This window comes from Equus asinus, chromosome 17 (genome assembly GCF_041296235.1).
Source record: "Equus asinus isolate D_3611 breed Donkey chromosome 17, EquAss-T2T_v2, whole genome shotgun sequence".
NCBI classification, from domain to species: domain Eukaryota; kingdom Metazoa; phylum Chordata; class Mammalia; order Perissodactyla; family Equidae; genus Equus; species Equus asinus.
Window position 1 is genome coordinate 38,480,788 of NC_091806.1, and position 22,543 is coordinate 38,503,330.

Below are 22,543 nucleotides of genomic sequence, written 5' to 3' on the forward strand. Positions count from 1 at the left end.
CACGCCCATGTGGATGTAAGTAAAAGCATCAGAAAGCTTTCTGTGTCCCCAAGAGGGAACGGCAAGAGCCTGAGCAGGTTGATGTTAGCTGTGGAGGGCACGAGGCTGCAGCCTTGGAGCAAATAAGAGTGGAGACAGGGCCCACCAGGGAGAGACCAGCAGGGATGAGCTGCACGTCCACAGAGGCCAGCAAGGACAGATCGTGGCTTGTGGATTAGAAGTCACAGGAAGGGACCAAGTTATCCTGAAACGGCAAAGTTAAATTTTCCACCACTGAGAGGAAATGGGAGCTGGAGAAGTAATTACCATGAAGAAGAAAGAGAATTCTGAAAACTACAAAACATTACTAAGAGACATTAATGAAGATCTAAATAAATGGAGAGATATACCATTTTGTTAAAATTTTGCTCAAAGTTTTGTTAAAATGTCCTTTATGTCCAAAATGTATCTATAGATTTAGTAGGATCCCATTCAAAATTCCAACAGTTTGTTTTGCGGGAAATTGCAAGCTAATTCTAATTTTTACATCTAAGTTCCAAGCGTCTAAAATATTCAAGAAAATCTTAAAAGAAAAACCAAGTTATAGGACTTAAACTACCAGGTTGCAAAACTTGGTATAAAGCAGTAACAATAACAACTAAGACGGCACAGTTTCAGTGCAAAAATAGACAATTAGATCAACAGAGAGTCCAGAAACAGGCCCTCGCATATATAGTTCACTTGATTTATGACAAAGGCTCCACCGAATTGAATGGAGAAAAGATGTTCTTTTCAATAAATGCTCCTGGAACAAGTGGATATCCGTAGAGAAAAAAAATCAACCTTAATTCTTACCTCACGCTATACGTAAAAATTAATTAATTCAAGATATTTGAAAACTAAAACAAGCTTCTAAAGAAATTAGGAAAATATCTTTATTACTTTGGGATAAGCAAAGATTTCTCAAACTGGACATAAAAAACACGAATTATAAAAGAATAGATTGAGTGGCCGGCTCAGTGGCATAGTGGTTAAGTTTGTGCACTCTCCTTCGGTGGCCCAGGGTTTGTAGGTTCGCATCCCGGGCATGGACCTATGCACCGCTTATCATGCCATGCTGTGGCAGGCATCCCACATATAAAGTAGATGGGCACAGATGTTAGCTCAGGGTCAGTCTTCCTCAGTAAAAACAGGAATACTGCCAGTGGATATTAGCTCAGGGCTAATCTTCCTCACCAAAAAAAAGAAAGAAAGAAAATAAAAGATTGACAAATTAGAGTTCCTTAAAATTAAGAAATTCTGCTTATCAAAAAACACCATCATAAGTGTGAAAATGCTCACCAGACTGGGAGAAGATTTTCAAACACATAATATCTGACAGAGGACTCATATGCAAAATATAGAAATAACTCCTGAAAATAAATAAAGATAAGAGAGACCGCTCAATTGAAAATGGGCAAAGAACTTGAACAGACACTTCACAGAAAAGGATGTCAAAATGGCCAATAAGTGTGTCATTTGACACACATCATTAGGCAGTAGAGAAATGCAAATTAAAACCACAATGAGATACATAGCATGCCAAAATGGCCAAAATTTAAAAGACTGACTATACAAGTCTTGATGAGTTTTGGGAGCTCATCTTCCACATTGCTGGTGGGAGTATAATTTGAAATAACCACGTTGTAAAAGATGTTTGGTGAGAACTGGAAGAGCCCACAATAGAATCCAACAATTCTATTCCTGGATATATACCCAACAGAAATGAGTGAATGCGTCCACCAAAACACACGTACAAGAGTTTTTAATGACATCTCTACTCATAATAGGCAAAAACTCAAAACATCTCAAATGTTCATCAACAATAAAACGGGTAAATAAATTGTGGCATATTCACAAAAAATGAATAAATAGAAAAGAATTACTGACACATCTAACACAGGGATGAATCTCTGAGTGAAAGAAGGACACATGTATTATTCCATTGATAAGACTTTCAAGAACAGGCAACATCAACTGATGGTGATAGGGGCCGGCACAGTGGTTTTGCCCCAGAGGCTGGCTGTACTGACTGAGCGGGGCATGAGGCAGCCTTCTGGAGCGTGGGAAATGCTCTAGATCTTGGTATGGGTGATGATTACATGGGTGTATACATAGATAAAAATTCATCAGGCTGTACATATTTATGCATCTTATGTAATTATCTCCATTTTTTAGAAGCTGGAAACAAAGAAACAAAAAATGTTACTGTGTGAGTTATCTATTTTTATGTAACAAGTTACCACAAATTTAATGGCTCAAAGCACCACGCATTTATTGTCTCATAGTTTCTGGGGTCAGGATCCAGGTACAGCTTAGTCCTTTGCTTAGGGTCTCACAAGGCTGCAATCAAGGTGGCAGCTGGGCTGCATTCTCATCTGGGGCTCGACTGCGGAAGAGCCCACTTTCAAGCTCACACAGTTGATGGCAGAACTCATTTCCCCACAGCTATGAGACTGAGGGCTCCAGCCTCTTTCTGTCAGCTGTCAGCTTCCTTCAGGCCACCTCAGCTCCTTGCCACGTGGGCCCCAGCCCATGGCCATTTGCTTCTTCAGGGCCAGCCAGGGAGAGAGTCTCTAGAGCAAGTCCACTAGCCAGATGAAGCCTCATGTAACAACATCATTATGGAAGTGACCTGGCATCGCCTTTGTGACAGTCTATCAGTTAGAAGCACATCACAGGTCCCACCCACAGTCGAGGGGGAGGGATGGGGGCCACCTTGGAGTCCGTCCACCACAGTTACACTTTTGCCCATTTAAATTTCATGAATGTGAAAATGCAATGTGTTTCTTTCCCTCCCAGCTTAAATAGCCCTGTCTTGACCCCCTAAGCCCCTTTGGCTGTGGGTTTATTTTTCTCCTCTCCTTAATAGAGTCTACTTCCTCACCTCTCACTCACACCGCTGAAATTGCTCTCTCCAGCGTTGTTGTCCTTGGCCTCCTCGTCACCAAAACCAATGGGCTTTGTTAAATCCTTGTTTTGATAATCGCTCCATCCATTGCTTCAGTATTGCATACCCTGGACTCTCTCTGCACTCTGCTTGTTCCCTAGGTGATCTCATCTGCTGCCTTGGTTTCATTTAATGTTTTATTCAACAGCTGCTTATCGAGTGCCTCCTCAGGCTAAAGTCCCTGCTTTCATGGAACCATCTGTCACTATCCTGACAATTCCCAAATCTCTCCCTCCCGCCCAGATCTATTCTCTGAGCCAGCTTCAGCATCTCCTTTCATCCCACTGAAAAGACATCTACGTCTTCTCTTCCAACACATCCGTTTGTCAGTCAGGGTCACTACAGACTTGGCTGCTGCCATAGCAGAATCTGAACATCATTCTTGGTTCCTCCCCTCCCTCCGCCCCGGATATAATCACCCTCCACTGACTCTCTTCGCTCTAGGTTTCTCAACTCAGTTCATTCTTCCCGTCTTCCTTCCTAGCACTTGTGGACCACCATTATCTTTCACCTGCATCATGACATCAGCCTCCCAACCTCTTAACCTGTGTCCCCAGCTCCAAGCTGGCCCAACCCACCTCTGGGCTGGATGACAGCCAGAGGGACTTTTCCAAAGTACAAAAGCAAGAGTGTTATTGTTCAGCCTATCGCCATTTGGGGCTCCCCTCTGGCCTCAGGCTAAAGTCCAAATGTTCTGGCAAGTTTACAAAGCACTGGAGACGTGGCCCACTCACCTCTCCAGGCTTGTCCCTCCTCGTCCACCTCTTACACTTGACCCTAGAGCCACACGGAGCCTGTGACACCCCTCTGCCTGGAGTACTGTCCCCACCTGCCCCCCCACTCTCCTGTTTGTCCCTCTTAACTCCCAACCCTCCTCAGACCGCAGTGTGGATACCACTTCCTCCAGGAAGTCTCACCTGGTCTCATGCTTCTCTCCTCCTTCTACGTGAGCTGGCTGCTGCTGGGCTCTCAGCACACAGCACGTCCAAGGTCACCTCAACCACTGCAGGTCCAGGGTCATCTCACTTCCCCGCACATCCAGAGTCACCTCACTTCCCCATGTGTCAAGGGTTACCTCACTTCCCTACAGGTCCAGTGTCACCTCACTTCCCTGCACATCAGGGTCACCTCACTCCCCCGCGTGTCCCGGGTCACCTCATCGACCACACGTCCAGGGTCACCTCACTTCCCCAGACAGTCGCCCGTCTCCCTGATCGTCTTCCCCTTTGGACTCTCTATCATGCTCCTGTTGCTGCTGTAACCAATTCCTACAAACTTCGGGGCTTAAAACAGCACGTTTATTGTCTTCCGGTTCTGGAGGTCGGAAGTCTCGAATGAAGCTGTGAGGAAGGCCGAGCTCCTTGGGAGGCTCCAGCGGAGAATCCAGTTGCCTGCCTTTTCTGGCTTCTAGGGCCTGCGACCACATCCTCGTTCTTCAAAGCTGCAGCGTAGCCCCGTCCGGTCCCTCACTGACTCTGATCTCCTGCCTCCCTCCCACAAGGACCCTGGTGGTTATGTGGGGCCCACCAGGGAAGCCAGGGCCTTCTCCCCTCCTCAAGGTCCTTAATCACATCTGCAAAGTCCTCTGACTGTGTAAGGAAATGTCACAGGTTCCACGGACCCGGACACCCAGAGGACATCGGGGGCCGTTATTCCGCCTACCTCAGCCCCCGAGCTCCTCCAAGGCAGGGCTGGCCTCTCCTTCACTCCTGGACCTCCAGCACAGAGCAGCGTGCCCAGCCTGTCACGGGAGCTCGTTAAGGGTTTTGTGAACGAGTGGGTCAGTTAATGAACAAGGGTGTGGGGTGTGCGTGTGCGCGCGTGTGTGTATGTTATATGTCGTATGTGACTAAGAACTGTGAAGCGGAGGCCTCTAACCCAGTGCAAAGCCACAGGTCCCAGAAAAACTCTCATTTCATGTTTGAGGAACCAAAGGTATGGATGATGAACGGGTACAAATTGCCTTATGACAGGTGGGCACCACACCACGGGAGGCCCCAGGGCACGTGTGTGACCACAGCTGTGGGTGGGTGGTGCCTTCAGGAGAAATGAACCTTCCAGAGCCACTAACTGCCCAGCCTCACCCCTCACGGGAGGGCCACCAGGTCCAGCATGGCCGAGAGAAGGGGAGTGACCTCCACTGGGCGTGACAGCTAAGTGAGTGTGCGGGAGGTTGCACTCTCTGGTTGTGTGTGTGACATGGAACGTGCATGACAGCTGAGCAGAGGTGACCCCTGAGAGTGACTGTAATCCTTAAACACAGTGCCTAATACATGCCAGGCTCTGCTTTAAGCATTTTACATATTCCAACTCATTTAACCTTCTAGCAGCCCCATAGGTATTATCCCCACTTTGCAGAGGGGAAAGCTGAGGCCCAGAGAGGTCAAATAATTTGCCCTAGTTCTCACAGCTATGAAGCAGCAGAACCAAGGTTTGAACTCAGGCAGCCCGGACCCAGAGTTGGCTCTGAAGGGCTATGCTGTGCCCAACAAGCTGAAAAGTCCTGGCAAGGTGGGGGGTCTCCGGCATGGCCGCTGGGCTCTCCCTCCTGCTTCCCTCCCCACCCTCAGCAGAACAATGTGCAGAGAGAGAAGCCAGATGGAAAGACAGGGGCCCAGGATGAGAGCCGAGGGTGATCAGAGCCCACCTTCACCTCCTCCCCTGGCACTGCCTCATCAAGGATCTGCACACCTCCCAGAGCGGGGCAGGGTGCCAGGCGAGTAAGACAGCTCCACTGATCAGCCTGGTGCCATTTGCCTGCTGTGGCTGGCTCCTGATGGGAGCAAGTCAAAGGTCACAAGATGCTTGTGAGACAATCAGAGAAATTTGCACACTGCCTAGATATGTGATATCGATTAAGTGGCAAGAACTGGGTGAGAAGAAGTTCTTCTGACTCATAGTGTCGAACTTTCCTCGACAAGACCCGTTATCTGACATGCAGCACAGAGCTCTGCAGGGCTGTAGGGTCACTGAATCAGACACAAATACGCCTCCATGAGCACCGGGACTTAACTAGTTTTAATTTTTCAGTTGTGGCACGTGGTCATACTTTTCTTAAAGAGTGCTCATCTTTTAGAAATAAATACTAAAATGCTTACAAATAAAATGACAGGATGTCTGAGTTTTGCTGTCTGATGCGGGAGACGGAGTGGAAACAGATGAATAAGATCGGCCGAGAGCTGGGGACCGCGGTACCTGGGGACGGTACGTGGGAGCTCACTGGACCATTCTCCCTACTTTTGTGAATGTTTGAAATTTTCCAAAATTAAAAAGATCTTTTAAGAGGCTCAACCTCTAACTCCATGAAGATTTACCATCATCTTCACTCCCTCTGTCCCTTACTGTAAATAGGTGAAATCGTCAACTTTCGACTTGCCAAAGGAAATGCACAACTAGCAAGGAGGGTGCTAAGATTCTCACTGCCTGGGTTGGGGGCTGGGGAAGACTTTGACAGCTCACGTGCAACCGGAGCATGAAGCAGGAGGTGCGGCCAGGAGGAAAAGATCCAAAGCCTGATGTAAAGATGTTTTGGTGCTTCCTCCGTGGGGCTGAGGTGGATCCAGAGGGCCAATAATGGCTGGAAGCTCAGAGTGAAGGTCCTGGCGCCAGGTGAGTGGCTCCCCATGGCAGAAACAAGCAGGGGAATGTCTTTAGTCAATTTATCTAGAAGCAGAGCCTGAGACAAGGATTTGGTGCAACTGGTTTATGAAGGAGTGCTCTCAGGAGAAGAAGAGTGAGGGAAGCAGGACAGGGCAGGTGAAACAAGCCAAGGACAGATGTGATCTGAGCTGCCCACCTGCCTCAACCTGATTCCACATGAGGGGTTGCTGACAAGCACAGACTCGGTCCCACCTTGAGATACTCTATGCCAGTCACTGGCTGCAGGGTTGGGGACAAGGGTGTAACCTAAATTCCCAGAAGGGAGCAACTGTGAGCCCAACAATTACAGCAGCTGGAAATGGGTACCCCACTCCCCAGTGAATGGGAAGTGAGGGGCCCCAACAGTATCTACCCGAGGGAGGAATTTGCTACCTAGAGCCCCAGGCTGCTGCTCATCACTGACTGTTAGAGCTCGGAGGGGCCTCAGCCATCTCCATTCCAACCCCAGAAACGCATCCACACAGAGACAACTTTAAGGAAACAGAGTCCCAGAGAGAGGAAGGAGTTGCCCAGGACCACTCAGAGCCACAACTGGCATCCAGGCCTCCTGACCCATCCCTGAGCAGAAGCCTTCATTTCCCACCAAGGCCCCTGGCTCCTTACAAATGAACCTCTCTTTACACCAGCACTCTGTCGGGAAGCACTGGGGGGAGGCTGGCTGTTTACTAACTGGCATACACTGAGCCCCGGTCCTCTAAGGGGGCCCCCAGCCCCCAGCAGCCCCTCTGTCACATGAGGTGATTCGATACCTCTCAACTCTTGCCCTTTTCTGCTTGACATACATGCACACGCATGCACACACATGCATGCACACCTGTGCACACACACGCAGGCACACACCCCTCAGAAGCCCTCCCTGGCCTCCTGGCCTCCACAGCACAGTCCTATTGGGGTCACAGGTTTTCTCTGCCTGCTTGACCACAAACCCCAAGAGTGGGCAGGTCTTACTCCTTGCTGCCTGGGCCCCTGCGGCATTCAGCTCAGAGCTCCACAGATGCATCTCAGACCTCTAGTTCAATACACTCCCTGCTCTCCTTCCCTCTCCACATCCTTCCCCCACCCCCCTTGCCCAGAAGCCCAGAGCTCTCATGCCCCTCTTCTCATGGGATCATCTCTCCAGATGAAGAGGAAGGATGTGTTAGATCTTAACCAAGAACCAGACGAGGACCAAATGGAGCCTGGTGGTGGGGTTGCAGAAGGTACAGGCTGGTGGCACTGCTGGCTGTTTATTGAGCGTTTGCTGTGCCAGGCCCTGCACGTTGCAGACAGTGTCTCATTGAATCCCCACAGCCTTTCCCCGACCCAGGATAGGCACGCCCCCTGTGACAAGTGAGGAGAGGAAGATGCTGAGCTGTAATCAGCCTGCTCCAGGGAGTGGAGCCAGGGTGCGGCCCAGGCTTGTCCAATTCCAGCACTCAAGATCTGGTCCGCTCTGCTGGGGGCTGGAGGGTCCTGGCCAGCTCTGTCCCTCCCAACCCCACCCACCTGGAGACGAAGGAACAAAAAGAATATGTGTGAGACCCAGGGAGTGCAAGGCCTCCAGCTGGTTTCCCTGGGGATGCGAGGCTACAGGCCCTGTGGGTCCTAAGCTGGCTGAGGGGCCTGGGGAGGGGTATTCCTCCCACTGCCCCCAAGGGTCCCCTGCTCCCTCCCCTCCACCAGCCCACTTCTGCCTCCCAGCGGCCCTGCACGGGGGTTCTGGGGGTGTGGTGGGCGGGGACACTAGGCTGAGCTTTCCAAGGCCTCAGAGCTCACGTCCTTCATTCAGGAAGTGGGAACTTCACGACAGACTCTCCCTCTGCTTTTCTGAGTCCCACCTCAGCATCTCCTTCCTCCCCACTCCCCCGCCAGTTGTTTAAAGTTCACTGCACCAGCTGTCAGTCCCATGAGAAAATTATTTAGAGCTGGAAGTGACCCCAGAGGTCACAGTCCAATCCCCCCCACACCGTGATATGTGCATGAGAAAACCAAAAGGAGGGCAAAGAAGGCCAGAAAAAAAATACAGAACTTAAAGTTTGTAAGTTTAAGGCCACTTTGCCTAAAAGCGTTTCCCACAAGAATCTTAAGTGTGGAGAATCACTGGGCTATGAGAACCAAGGTCCCACAGACAGTGAAGTTTGGGAAGTGTCCTGAATATTAAAATAGAGTGCTCCACTGCAGGAACTCTCAGGGCTTTCAATATGCTAAAGATAAAGGAAGAGGATATCCAGGATTTCCCAAACTTATTTCACCGTGGAACCCTTTTGCTGCTGATCTTTTGGGACCAGCGTTCTGTGGAACATACTTTGAGAAAGATCAGTCTGGCTTCGTGAATCCAAGCCTTTATTGGCTGTTTGAAGCACTCCCGTCACCTCCACTCTGGAAAGCGAATGCCTGGGTGGAGGCACACCTCCAGTGCCCAGACATTCAGTCTCCCTGGACAGCCCATTCCGTCTGAGACCCCTCTGCTAAGAAGTCGTCCTTCTTTTGTGCTTCCCGGTGGCTAATTGGTACAGGCCTCTGCCACCAATCACATCCCTCAGTCCAGCTAGGACTGTGTCAGAAGGGCCCTGAAGTACTGGGAACTGAGAGCAGGATGAATTCCCAAGCATAGCTGGGCCAGCTCACAGATGAGAGTTAAGCATCAGTGTGTCTCTGGGCTCAGCTCCTGGAGCCCAGCCGCCCGCCCACCCCACCCTCCCCACTAAATCAGGTGCTGCCACTGCAGGCCAAGGGGCAGATTGATCAGAGGTCCCAGCACTGGCGTCTGACCACACACCGTTGCCATTCCAGGCGCTTCCTTGCTGTGTGACCTTGGCCAAGGCCCTTGGCCTCCCTGAACCTCAGTTTCCTCTTCTATGGAATGGAGCCAACTTCCTGGGGCTTGAGAGACGTCAGCATGCAAAAATACCTCCTGCACAGTGCCCAGTGCCGAGCTGGCGCTCAGCAACTCTGTGGCCCCGTCTGGTCCTTCAGGTCTCGGACACTGTCCCTCCCTTTCCTCCCTGTCCAGGACTTGTCACCTGAGCTATCTGTCCGTCACAGCCTCCCAAGGCTTTCCCCCTCCCACTGTCACCACCTCCATGGCAGGAAAATTGTAAAATGTGAATGCTCAAACATGGCCTCCTGAATTTACACGGTAGGAATTAAAATCCAGGGGAATGTGGCCCCCGCTTTCTTTTTACTAGAAAGAGGGAAAACAACCCACTGCCTCTAAGGGATTTATTCATTAGCCCCATCCCCATGGAGAACTGTCACCTACCAAGAGCCTCACGGCCGACCCCTGTCCTCCCCGCCGAGCTCTCCCTCGCCCCTGACCTTTAAAACACCCAGACCATTCATTTTCATTCATCGGGGCAACAGTACAAGGATTTCAGCCCACAAGCTCTGGAGCCACGCTGCCAGGCTTTGAGTCCCAGCCCAGTCATTTACTGGTTGTGTGACCTTGGGCAAGTGGCTTCCTATCTCTGAGCCTCGTCTGCAAAATGGGAGCAAAGAGAGCTATTTACTTCCTGGGGTTGAGATAAGGCTAAAATCAGATAATGCATATAAAATGCTTATCCCACTGCCAGGAACAGAGGAAATAGTCATAAAGGTTGATTTATTGTTAAACATTGACTTCCTGGCTCAGTGTTGGCTCATAGCAGGCCCTCAGCAGAAATTTCCTTCTTCTCTCTTCCCCATCACCCCAAGCCCAGGAGGTACCGCTATGGCCACAGGTGGCAGGACAATTATTTGATTCCCACTTGCCCACCTTTGGCTCATCCTGGGCCAGTGGATGGGGACTGTTTATAAATTCCCACCACCTGCCCAGCGCCACCACCCGCACGGCACTACTGGCTTTTGCCAAAACTGCAATCAGCCAGCTTGGGTGTGGTCTGTCTTGCAGTTGTTGGAAAGTTTGTCCGGTCCTTGTTTTTCTGTCCCGGAAGGAGCTGTGTCCCCCTGCACCCCACAGAGGCTGCGAGTGGCAGTTTCTCCCCATCCCCGGGGGCCAGGTTATTCCAGGTCAAATCAAGTTCAGAGGCTGCTGGGCAGGGCAGCCCCTGTTCTGGAAGGCCCCGGCCCAGAGGGCAGAGGTGACAGGCGCTGAGTCACCCAGGCACAAGCCCCATACCTGAGATGGGTTCTGACTCATCTTCTCTCCTAGCCTGCACCTGGGGTCCTCAGCCCAAGTCCTGGCAGCAGGAGCCCTGGGAGCAGCTGCAGTTATTCCCAGACCTGAAGCTAGGGGCCTCCCACCAAGGCAGACCCTCAGCCCAACCCAGCCCAGCCAGACCAGCCTACTCCAGAGGGTGACCCGGCCGGGCCTCCTGCCTCCAGACTGGCTCCAGGAGAAGCCCAGGATGAAGAGCAGCCTTCTCAAGGAGCCGGGCGTGAGCATCCATTTCCCGGAGTGCTGGGGGTAAGAGGGGGAGCATGGGGAGGATGCTGGGGAGGCTTGAGGATGCAGGGAGATGAGAAAGCCTCCAGCTGCCCTGCTTAACACTCATCCTACAACTGAAGAGGCCATGAGGGATGGGAGAGGCTGTCCACACCTACACCAACACTGCTGCGTGCCGGCCCCCAGGACATGCTCAGCAGGCAAAGTTCCCTGCCCTTCCCCATCCCGCAAACCCGGAGGCACTGGCACGGCCACAGGTGGTGGCACAATTATTTGACTCCCACCTGCCTTCCCAAGGACTGGTCCTTCCTCGCAGACCCGCCAGGATCCCTTAGAAGGTGAGGAGCGGACTCACTTCGGCTGGTTGGTCAAAAGTACCAACAACCTTTTCCAGGGCCGGTCCTCTACCAGTGGCTCCCTGGTCCCTGCCCAGGCCTTCCACGTGGTCATCGCTCTGCTGCTCTTGTCCCCTTGGGGGTTACCTGGTCTCTGCAGTTAAGAGCCTTCACCTGGTGGTGCTGAACTCTTGGTATCCATTCTAGGGGGCTGCCTCTGAGTAGGTCCCAATACATGGGCCAGGTGGGGGGTCAGGAGGCAGGTCTGGGGGACCCTTCATTTGGGATAGGCGGTAGGGTGAGGTGCAGTGGGCTAAGAGGAGCGGAACATTGGCCGGCCCTTCTCCAGTCTCCTCTCTCTGTTTCTGTTCTCTCAGTCACACTGGAAATGGGTCCTTCCCAGGGCGCCCTGCCCCCCCGCCCCCCCCACAGGAGAGCCTGCATCCCAGGAATGCTCTCCTCACACTCCCCTAATTTGACACACGCATCCAGCAGGGAGCAGGGCGGGCAGAGCTGGGGCGGCTCCATCTTCCTCAGGCTTCCGAGCAGCCAGGCTGCCTTGGGATCCAGCAACGCATCGCTGGTGCCCTGAGTCTCTGTCAGGGTCGGTCTAGGAGAGCACACAGGTGTAAGGTGTGGCTCCTTCCCTCCGGAGGCCATCAGCCCGGATGGGAGATGAGAGGAGACCAGGGCACATGCCGTTTCCTGCACGCTTCCCTGTGCGCTCTCCTCGTCCCCAGCCCCTGGTGGAGTCCTGCTTACACACCAAGTCCCAGCTCCGGGGCGGCCTCTCAAGCAGGTGTCCCCACACCCCACTGTCACTTCAGTCCTCTGTCCTGACTGCCCCCAGCTTCCAGCTTTCAGTGCACAGTGATGGGACTGTCCCCACAGGCAGTGCCCATTCATCCTGGTAACTGCCACACAGTAGTCGCTCAGTGAACATTTGAAGGAAGAATTGCAGAAATATACCAGAGGCCTTAGAACCAAGAGCTAACATCCTCCAAACTACAGGATCCAGGAACAGAAAAAGAGTTGGAGAGGATGGGACGGTGCAGGGATCCAAGAGGGATGGTTTGAGTAGTAAAATGGGGGAAGCGGGAGCACAGCTTGATCCTAAGTGTGCTCCAGGGAAGACCAGCCTGGCTGGAGCGGGGCCTGGGATGGGCCACGCGGCAGGCGGGGTGAACTCCTTTGTCAGAGGAATGGTGTTCTCTGCACCGCCGGCCCCCAGACATTGGTTTTCTTAGAGAATAGCAGGACAGGAAGCAATTTGTGGGTTTCAAGGAACCCCAACTTCTCTCTTATGACTGTTTCAAATCTGGCCTACGGTTCCTTGTCTCAGGGATCTCGGCGATAACAATGGATTCGTTTTCTAAACCGCATCTGGTAAGTCAGAGCGTTGAGACCATTCCTCTCCACCCCAGGCCTGGGGTAACTGTGGGAAGGGCGTCTGTGCCTGGAGGACATTCCGGAGCTGCTCTCCGGGATTTGCTGGAAGCAGGCTCCAGCCTTTCGGACAGCAGAGGGCGCCCAAGCTCCCCACATCCCGGAGCTCGGCCCCTCACATCCCTGCCTCTGCGCCCTTCCCTCCACCCTCTGCCCTGGCCCCCGTGGGGTCCAGCCTGGAGGTGTCATGCAGCCTGCTCCGCACACGGCAGCCTGAGTAATTGTTCTCCTGGGCAAGTCTGACTGTCACTCCACTGCCGTCAACCCCTCCTGCGTTCCATGGTGCCCTCGGCTTGCCTCCAACATCAGCAAGTCCGTAAGGGCTGCAGCCCCGGCCCACAGCCGGGCGTCCATCTGTTCTCATCTCTAAGTGCCAGCCAGACACAGCCATTGTCGTCCCCTGTGCTGTGCCGTCCCCTGTCCCAGCACCTCGCCGTCTCCCTGCTGCGCACTCTCTCCTGGCCTTGACTGATTCCTCATGGTTCTTCAAGACTCAGCTTACACGTCTCATCCTCCTGGCAGTCTTCTCCAACCCACCACGGCCGGCTTCTGTGTCCCCACAGCTCCCAGGACGTACCTGTGTCCTTGTCCCTCTCGCCCATGCACTAAGCTGGGTGGGCAGCAGGTGCCGGAGCATCTTTCTTGCCTGGGGTGGCCCAGGGAGGCACGGAGGAGACACCCGCACGAGAATGGATGGATGGAGGTGGGTGGAGGATGGAAGGACCGTCCCTACCCATCCCATTTCATGCCCTCAGCCCACCCTCTGCCCCAGAAGCCGTAGCCAGGTCCCACAGTTGTGCCCCTCAGGCTGGGCTGGGCTGTGGCTGTCCCTTGCCCTCTCAGAGGGTGTAGAGAATGGAAGGGTGTTGTACAGGTTACCCAGCAGAGGCAGGAGATGCGTGGTCAGCCCATTCCTCCTGGGCAGGACCCCTTTCAGAACTGTAAGTCTCTCCCTTCCTACAGAGAAACCCGTTCTCATGTAAGGGGCTGGATATGCTCGTGCTCTTTCCCCATCACCAGGGTCCACATTTGGTAAGAGGCTCCTGGAACGATGCTAAGCCCAAGACAATGATGCGTGTAGGCAATGCAGGGACCAGGGTGGGTAAGGACGGAGGCAGACCTGGAGTGTGTGAGGATGGGGACCTCCAGGGGTCCTCCTGCCCTTTCCGGTGGGGAAGGGGCTGGGTGAGGGGCCATCTGGGTGTTGAGTCCCTGCTCCACCGGCGTATCTGATGCCAGGACGGTCAGGGCTGGCTTTGAGGGGGAGACGGCAGTGGGAACATCCTTCCTTATCACAAAGCCTGTGGATCCGGAGGCAGCCCTGGGTTCCCCCAACCTGCTCTGTTGCAGGTGAGGGCCGGCTGGGGCCTCCTCAGTGGTCAGCTAGCTCAGCAAGCCGTGTTTGGCTGAAGATCCTCAGGCCCAGAGTTGGGCAGAGTCTTTCCTGAGGTCACAGAGCAAGCTCCTGGCAGGCCTGGACGGAGGACCTAGATTTGGACAATGGCTGTTACTTTTGTTGCTTGTAGAAGGCATTGTGTCTGACTACAAACATCATCAGCTTCCTCTGCGCGCTGGCTGCCTCTTCGTCATGGCCGAGGATCTCTTTCTGGAGAGTCTGGTTGAGTTCCTGAGCTGGAAACCGTACCCCACCGGCATAGTGAGCGCCCAGGCCCCCAGGCTCCTCCGACTCAGGAAGGTGCTGCCTCCGGCTTGGCCGAGAGGATGTTTCCAGCTCTCAGAAACCGTCTTCTGAAGCCCAGGGGCAGGAGGTGGCACCCTCAGCTGATCTGTCCCCCTCCATCCCACCGGAGGTGTGATGCAAAGGGGGAAGTCAGCATTCTCGCTGGTCAGCATCATGGGCTGGACAGGACCTCGAGTCACTGAGTCCAATCCCACTTTTATAGTTGGGGAAACCGAGGCCTGGAAAGGGAGAGGGGACAATCTGAGGTTGAGCAGCAAATTCAGGCCCACAGCCTAGAACTGCTGATGGCCCTGTTCAAGGCTCTTTAAATATCGTAGCCCCTGGGGCCCCATTATCTCTGGGCCTCACAGCAGCCTTGCAGAGCTGGCCGAGTCCACTTGGTTACCCCCATTTTAGGAGAATGAACGCTGCCGTCCAGAGAGGCTAAGTTGGTGGACCAAAGCCACACAGCAAATCAGAGTGTGATGAGGACTCAAAGCCGGGTCTATAACTCCAAGCCCAGCACTCTTTTGCCCCATGACGGCCGCCTCTGAAGCGGAAGTGAACCAGCCATTCCACGTGGGCGGCTGCGGCCCCTGAGCCAGGTTCCCATGGTTCTGACCTCGGTGGCTCGCTATTCCTCATCGCCGGCCACCATGCACACACAAGTGCACACACACATTACACACTTCCCGCCAAATGCTCGTGGCCCTGAGAGATGTCTCAGCTGCATGGCAGTCATCAACCCAGCTCTTCTCCTCCAGAGCTGTAAGAGACGCCCCTTCTCTGAGCCTCAGTATCCACATCTAAGTGGGGTTGGATGAGAGGACGCTAGGGCCACCTGCAGTTCTACTGGGACCCGCAAGATTCTCCACCCTCAAGTACTCACCAAGAACCCATGGACGCCAGGCGTTGGGCATAGAGCAATGACTGCGACAGCCCTCCCCGTGCACACCTGGGAGTTGAAGCACCCATGGCCCCCTGCCAGCTGGGTCTGACCCCTGCCTGTGCCCACGTGGTGGGTGCAGGCGCCCAGCAAGGCCTCGCCCCGTCTCTCCCCCCCCTGCTCCCTCCTAGGTCCACATCCAGAGGCTGGAGCTGGCCTTGCTGGGGGCCGCGGCCGTCATAGCTGGTAGGAATGAGCGCCTGTCTGCAGAGGAACTCCCTTCCTAGAGTGACAAGCCCTCAAGAGATGGGGACACAAGGCAACAGAGGGCTCAGAGAGGGGAGTCGGCAGGCAGCAGGTACGGTACCTAAGGGGCACATCTCCCACTCATTCATTTGTCACGTTGCCGAGCATTTGCTAAGTGGGACCACAAAGAAGGCAGCCCACAGTCCAGCAGGGGAGACAGAGCGCAGGGGAGACAATGCCAGTTCAAGGCAAAAAATGCGGGGCCACCAAAGAGAAAACACCGTGGGCACTCAGAGCCACAGGCCACCGCACTCTAAGATTCCCCTGGGGACTTCCGAGCTTTTCAGGGGCCATCCTTCCTCCTACCCTACCGGCTCAGACCTCCTGGAACCTCGCAGCCACTGTGGGAGGCAGGGTCTGCTTTCCCATTTTAAAGAGGAGGAATGTGGCTCAGAAGGGTTAAGCGACTTTCCATGGTCAGGCAGCAGTAAGTGGCAGAGCTGGGCCACTGCAAAGACCCCTGTGCCCTCCTGCCTCTGAGAGGACAGTGCCAGGGACGGGTTCTGAGGCCCATCACAGATCAGGGATGAGGACGCAGCAGTCACTGGGGACGCTGTGGGCATCACACTTGCTCCCAGGAGGTATTCCGGCTGGGAGGGACCTTGGCTAGTGCCTGGCCCAGCCGCATTGGGGAAGCCATCCCAGTGAGTGACTTTCCCGTGGTCACCAGCACACTGGTAGCAGGTCCCAGCCTGCTGACTCCCACGTGGGCCGCTCCCCAGCTCCCCTCTCAAGAACAGGGAGGTGGAGAAAGTCAGGCGCAGCCCTCACGGAAGCCCTCTGTCTCTCCAGCCTCAGTGTCCCCAACTTCCTGGGGACCTCGAGACTTCAACAAGTGAGCCAGCAGGGAAGCACTTTGTAAATGGCCACTCACTCCACGTATGGGATTGGTAGGGACTGTGGCTTCTCTTTTGCAGAAGGATGATTTGTCCCTTGTTCCCAACACACCGTTGGAGCTCAGAGGGCAGTGGGTGAGGCCTCCACCATCCCACGAGGACGTGACTCGAGGCGGCACATGGGGAGCAAAAGCAGCACCGTCAGAATTCACCCCGAGGGCCCTTCTCCCTGGCGCAGAGATGAACCGACTCCCCAGGGGGCAGTTACCTTCTAAAGGGGCAAAGCATGCTGTTGCTAGAACTGTCTGCCCCGTACTGGTGGCCAAGGCGGGGCTGCCCTGTCTCCATTCCCTCAGGCACAAGAGGAGCCTCCAGACGCCCCACCGTAATGTCCCCCATAACCCCGCAGCACCTGACTGGGTGGCCAGAGCTGCCTCAGTTGGACCAGGTCCTACCCACCCACCCTGCCGGCTCCGGAGGAGGCCCCTGGGCTGGCACTCTCACCCCCTCCTCCCTCCTTTGTCTGCTTTCTCCAGTCAATGGTGGATGCTCAGGGAGCCTGTCCATGTGGGCTGTGAGGGGAGCCAGAGGAGGGGTCCTCAGGGCCGGGGGGTGGGGGGAGGCGTGGCCTTCCCCGGCCTCCACCCCCAAGAGGTCGCTGGGGAAACCTGTGCATCTGATGCCCTGGAGTCCAGATGGGGGGCAGCAGGTGCGTGAGTCAGACGGACGCTGTGACCAGTTCTTCCCTCCTAACCGTCAATGTCTGTCTCTGCCTCCCCGGGCCTCAGTGTCCCCATCTGTACAATGAGGGAGGCGAGTGGATGCAGGGATCCTGGGGTCTCCCCACTGGAAAGATCTGGATCAGGAACAATTCAGGATTCTGGCTGCGACGGCTGGGGCCGGCAGTGAAACTTCAGCCTCGGGATTCCACACCCACCGGTGCTGAGTCAAAGGGGCGGGTGGGGGGCGGGGGTGGACCCGCCTCCCTTATTCCCAGACCTCAGTGGTCCCGGGACAGCCCTCGTGATTTTGGTTGGTTTGTGGCCTGTGCTATAGCCCCTTTATATTTCCTTAAATTGATTTTTTCTTGCGTGATATTATTTTAGAGGGGTGCTTTGGAACAGCAACAAACAGGAAGCCAATATCTTTCCATAAAAAGAAGCGAAGCACCAAAATCATGGAAATAAAACAAAACTGACTCGCCGCCCCACCTCTGCAATCTCACCTACAACATTTCTGCCCCTTGCTCGCTCTGCTCCTGCCACCACGCCCTCCTCGAGGCTCCACAGACACCCTGGGCACACTGCTGCCTCTGAGCCATCCCCTTGCCCTTCCTCTGCCTGGATGCTCTTCCCCCAGCTATTTGCAGAGCTGGCTCTTTGAATCTTCCCTGGGCCACTGACTCTGAGCCAAGGCTGATGTCATTCAACCCTCCCTGTGGTGTAGGTTCTGTTACCGTCCCCGTTTCACGCAGGCTCAGAGAAGTTAAGCAAGTTGCCCAAGGGCACACAGCTAGTAAGTGGTAGAGCTGGGATGTGGAGCCAGACAATCTGGCTCCAAACCGAAGTGCTGCCTCCTGACGACGCCCAAATGTGGCTGTAGCATGGCCCCTGTCCTCCCGGCCAAGAACAGGAACCCCGTCCTCCCACCTGAGCTGTTTCCCATGTGGTCTCACAGGTTTCTGATGGTCTGGGGTAGCAGCCCCCTCTGCATTGTCTTATAAACTCCCTTGTGGGCAGATGCTCTCAGGACCATTTGTCCTCGTTCGGAGCATCCCTGGGGTTCGAGGGTCTTTGAATTCCCCAATCTGCTTTGTCACCTGCCTTGCTGCCACTTTGCACGGTCCCCTCTGGCTTCAGTCGCGGGCCTGCCCAGCCCACCTCTTTTCTCCACCTGTGACCTGCTTCTTCCATGGGTCTCAGGCGGCTTCAGAACAGAGAGTAAGGCAGAATCACCGGGCTCCGAGGAAGCAGCAGCGAGAGCCGAGAGCCACGCACGTGTTTAGGACAAAGACAGTCTTCCCAGAGATGACAGGGCCTGACGGACAGACCCCTGGAGGCCAATTCGGGCTCTGCGGTAGCTCACTCTCCATCTTGACTCAGCCCCTTCCTCTCGCTGGGCCTCAGTTTCCTCATTTGTAAAATAGAACTTTGTTCCAGATTGCTGGTTTGCTTCTGTAAAGGTAGACGTGGCACCTGTTCATATTTTTTTAAAAATCAATAAATAAGGCCAGCCTGGTGGCATAGGTGGTTAAGTTTGTGCACGCTCCACTTTGACAGCCTAGGGTTCGTGGGTTCAGATCTCAGGCATAGACCTACACACCACTCATCAAGCCATGCTATGGCGGCATCCCACATACAAAATAGAGGAAGATTGGCACAGATGTTAGCTCAGGGCCAATCTTCCTCACCAAAAAAGAAAAAGAAAAGACTATCATGGACACACTAATGCAAAAGAAGTTGCAGACAGAGGGGTAGATAGGAGTAGCAAGTATAGAATTATCTTTGGCAGGCGTGGAGGGAGATAGTCCACAGACGTCATCGTATTAATGAATTTTATTCCTCTCCAGGAGCTAGCACTGATTGAGTGCTTACTCTCTACCAGCCACCATTCTAAGCACTTTTGTAAGAAGCCACAAAAACAAGTTATTGTTGAAGAAACTCAGGCACAGAGAGGTGAAGTAATTTGCATAATGTCACACAGCAAGAGAGGGGTCGAACCGGGAGTTTCATTTTTTCCGAGGCAGAGCCTGAACTCATTACCAGTCTGCAATCCCGCCTCCATTTGTTGATTCCTTTACGTCGGAAGTGACAGAGTGGTTTGTCACCATCATGTCTTCGTCCTCCCAGATCTGAGGAGGAAAGGGCTGTGGTGGTCTCTATTTTACAGGGAAAGATGCGGAGGCCGAGCGAGGTTATGTGTGGCAGAAACAGGACTCAAGCCATCACATGACCGACTGCCAAGCCCCACCCCTCCCCCTCCTCGACACAGAGCTGAGAAAGGCCTTCCTCAGGGGGCGCTGCGGAGTGAAGGAAACACGGGACAACACAGTAAAATTGGGACCAACCGGGCAGATGTCGTGGGGTCACAGGAGGTGCCAGAACTAGCCTGGACAGGGCGGCCAGGGATGTGCTGGAAGTTGGATGCCTGCACTGAGCCTCAAAGGGCGGAACAGTGTTCCAGGCAGAGGGAACAGCATGGACAAAGGCATAGAAGGAGAGAAGCAGGAAGCAATTATACCTCCAAATACAGGAAGCCCCCTTTACAAAGAACTTCACATCAACAGCCAATGGGTAAGGGGCTGGCCTGGTGGCATAGTGGTTAAGTTCACATGCCCCACTTCAGCGGCCCAGGGTTCACAAGTTGGGATCCCGGGTGTGGACCTGCACACTGTTTATCAAGCCATACTGTGGTGGCATCCCATGTACAAAGTAGAGGAAGATGATTGGCAACAGATATAGCTCAGGACCAATCTTCCTCACCACAAAAAAAAAAAAGTCAATGGGTGAGATAAAAATCATTGCTATGGACTGAATGTTGGTGTCCCCTCAAAATTCATATGTTGAAGCCCGAATTCCCTACGTGATGGTGTTGGGAGATGGGGTCTTGGGAGGTAATTCTGTCACAAGAGTGGGGTCCTCATGCCGGGATTAGTGCCCTCGGAAGAGGCTGGGGAGAGCCTGCTTCTCTCTTTGCTCTGGCCCCTGGGGAGATGCAACGAGAAGGCCGCCATCTGCAGCCAGGAGAGGGCCCTCCCCGGACCTGACCATGCCGGACCATGCTCTCGGCCTTCCAGACTCTGGAGCTGGGAGAAGGAAACGTTTACTGTTTAAACCCCAGTCCACGGTACTTTTGAGGGCAGCCTGAGCAGCCTGAGGCAATCATGGACGGTCAGCGTCATGGAGGGACTCGTCCTTGAAAAGCCCATAAATTACCCCAAAAGTTCAATCATATGGAACAGACCAACAGAGGCAGCCACGCATGGCTCCCACTCCGAGCATCAGTCCCCAAAGGGGAAGGTGATGGGGGTCCCCTGGCTACTTCGATACTGACTTTTCTCTCCCCGACCAGGAGCAGGGTAGGGGGTGAGGGGGCAGAGGTGAAGAGCTGGACCTCGGGAGGTTAAAGGTCACGTTGGGGGTCCGCTCTGGGTTGGTGTGATGGGCCTGAAGCTCAGGGCAGAGACTGGCAGGAAGTGGCACCTGGCAGCGGCTCAGAGTCTGACTTGGACCAGAGTCACCTGGGGGATATTTAAAATCTACCGACCGGGGCTGGCCCAGTGGCGCAGTAGTTAAGTTCCCACGTTCCACTTCTTGGCGGCCCAGGGTTCGCCAGTTCGGATCCCGGGTGCAGACACAGCACCACTTGGCACACCATGCTGTGGTAGGCGTCCCACGTATAAAGTAGAGGAAGATGGGCACAGATGTGAGCTCAGGGCCAGTCTTCCTCAGCAAAAAGAGGAGGATTGGCAGTAGTTAGCTCAGGGCTAATCTTCCTCAAAAAAAAAATCTACCAACCTCCCCCGAGGCCCTACCTCCAGCAGCTCTCAGTGAATCGGTCCAGAGCAGTGGTCCTCAGTGGCAATGTCTGGAGGCATTTTTGTTGTCACAACATGGGGGGAGGGTGCTGCTGGCATCTGGTGGGTAGAGGCCAGAGACGCTGCTAAACACCCCACAGTGCACAGGACAGTCCTTCCCAACAAAGAATCATCCAGCCCCTTGGGCCAAGTTTGGGAAACTCTGTGCTAGGATCAGGCCTGGGCTTCCATAGTGAGCCGGAGGCCCTAGGGAGCCATCGATTTCTGTTCTGGAAAGATCTCTCTGGGACCATGGTATACAAAGTCCATAGAATTTCCCACCTACATGGGATCCAGCAATTCCTCCGCTGGCTCATCAGCTCGGGTGCAAACCCCTGTGCCTGGCATTCCAGACTCAGGTCATTGGGAGCGTCTTACCTGTTTCATCCCACCAAACAGCAGGGAAAGACCCCTCCCCACCATCAGTACCCCCCACCCCGGCTCTGGCCAGCAGGTCTCACCCTCAGAGAGGTTAAGTGACATGCCCAAGGTGTCACAGCAGGTGGGTGGCAGAGATGGGTCAGGGCTGCGTGTGGCCCTGCTGAGGGTGAGGGACACTGGGCAGGGCCTCTGTGCCCTGGAGCATCACTGGCCAGCAAGGCCAGAGCCAGCCCACTGAACAGGAGCACAGGAAGATGAAGGACGGAGTGGAGAGAGCGGACGTAAGAAGTGATGGAGGAGGGGTACCGTGGGAAGGAAGGGGCTGCGGGGTGAAGACAGAATTATGGAATTTCCAAATTCATGCCTTCATGCTCCTTGAAACTCTCTGCTCCAGGCCTTGCCTTCCTCGACACAGTTCCTTCAGAACACTCCAGCCATCCTGCTGGCTTCTCTGCTCCCTGGGCATCTCCAGCTAAATGAGCACCGGGCACCTTAAACCGGACGTGGAGTGAAAGTTTACTCTTCTCTGTTTTCACGGTAGCATGGGCCAGAGGCGTGCTTGGCTCTTTAAAGGTGTGCACGGAATTCACAGAAATTGAAAGAATAGGGGAAGCAGTGAAAAAAGATTGGAGAGCAATGAATGAGGCTGGGGGGAGGAAACTCTGACGGCGAAGCTGCTGGAACAGACTGTATTGGTGGGTCCCAACTGGAACAGATGGCCCGCTCAACATGGGGAATGGGAGGAGGGTTTAAGAAAAGGACTTAGAAAGATGAAGGCAGTGTTTAGAAAAGGTGACGAAGATGGGGCAGTACCCCAGGCCACCAATGCCACGGAGCTGTCACCACCCCAGGCCAGAAGGATCAAGGGGACAGAGCAGTTACCAGAACCCAGAGTGGGTCGCCCGCCAGGAGCTGTAGCCTTGGGAGGAGGTGTAGCCAATCCTCAGTGACCTGGCAGGAAGGGAATAAATACCCCAGCCTCGCTCTCCTGCTCCCTGGAGAACCCCTTCCAGCGTCTCTCATTGGCTGAAGCCGATAGGAAGCCGGCCAATAGGGAGCCTGCATTTGCAGTTCATCTGCATCACCCACCTCCAGTTCCTGGGCA

General features: G+C 54.2%; 1 long non-coding RNA gene across 1 annotated transcript; it reads left to right on the forward strand.

Annotated features, from left to right (window-relative positions):
- The first annotated feature begins 10,674 nt into the window (after window positions 1-10,674).
- On the forward strand, window positions 10,675-18,725 carry LOC139040795 (uncharacterized). Its single transcript, XR_011495110.1, has 3 exons — window positions 10,675-11,012; window positions 13,336-15,697; window positions 16,563-18,725. It is a non-coding gene; the product is annotated as an uncharacterized lncRNA (long non-coding RNA).
- Window positions 18,726-22,543: the final 3,818 nt, after the last annotated feature.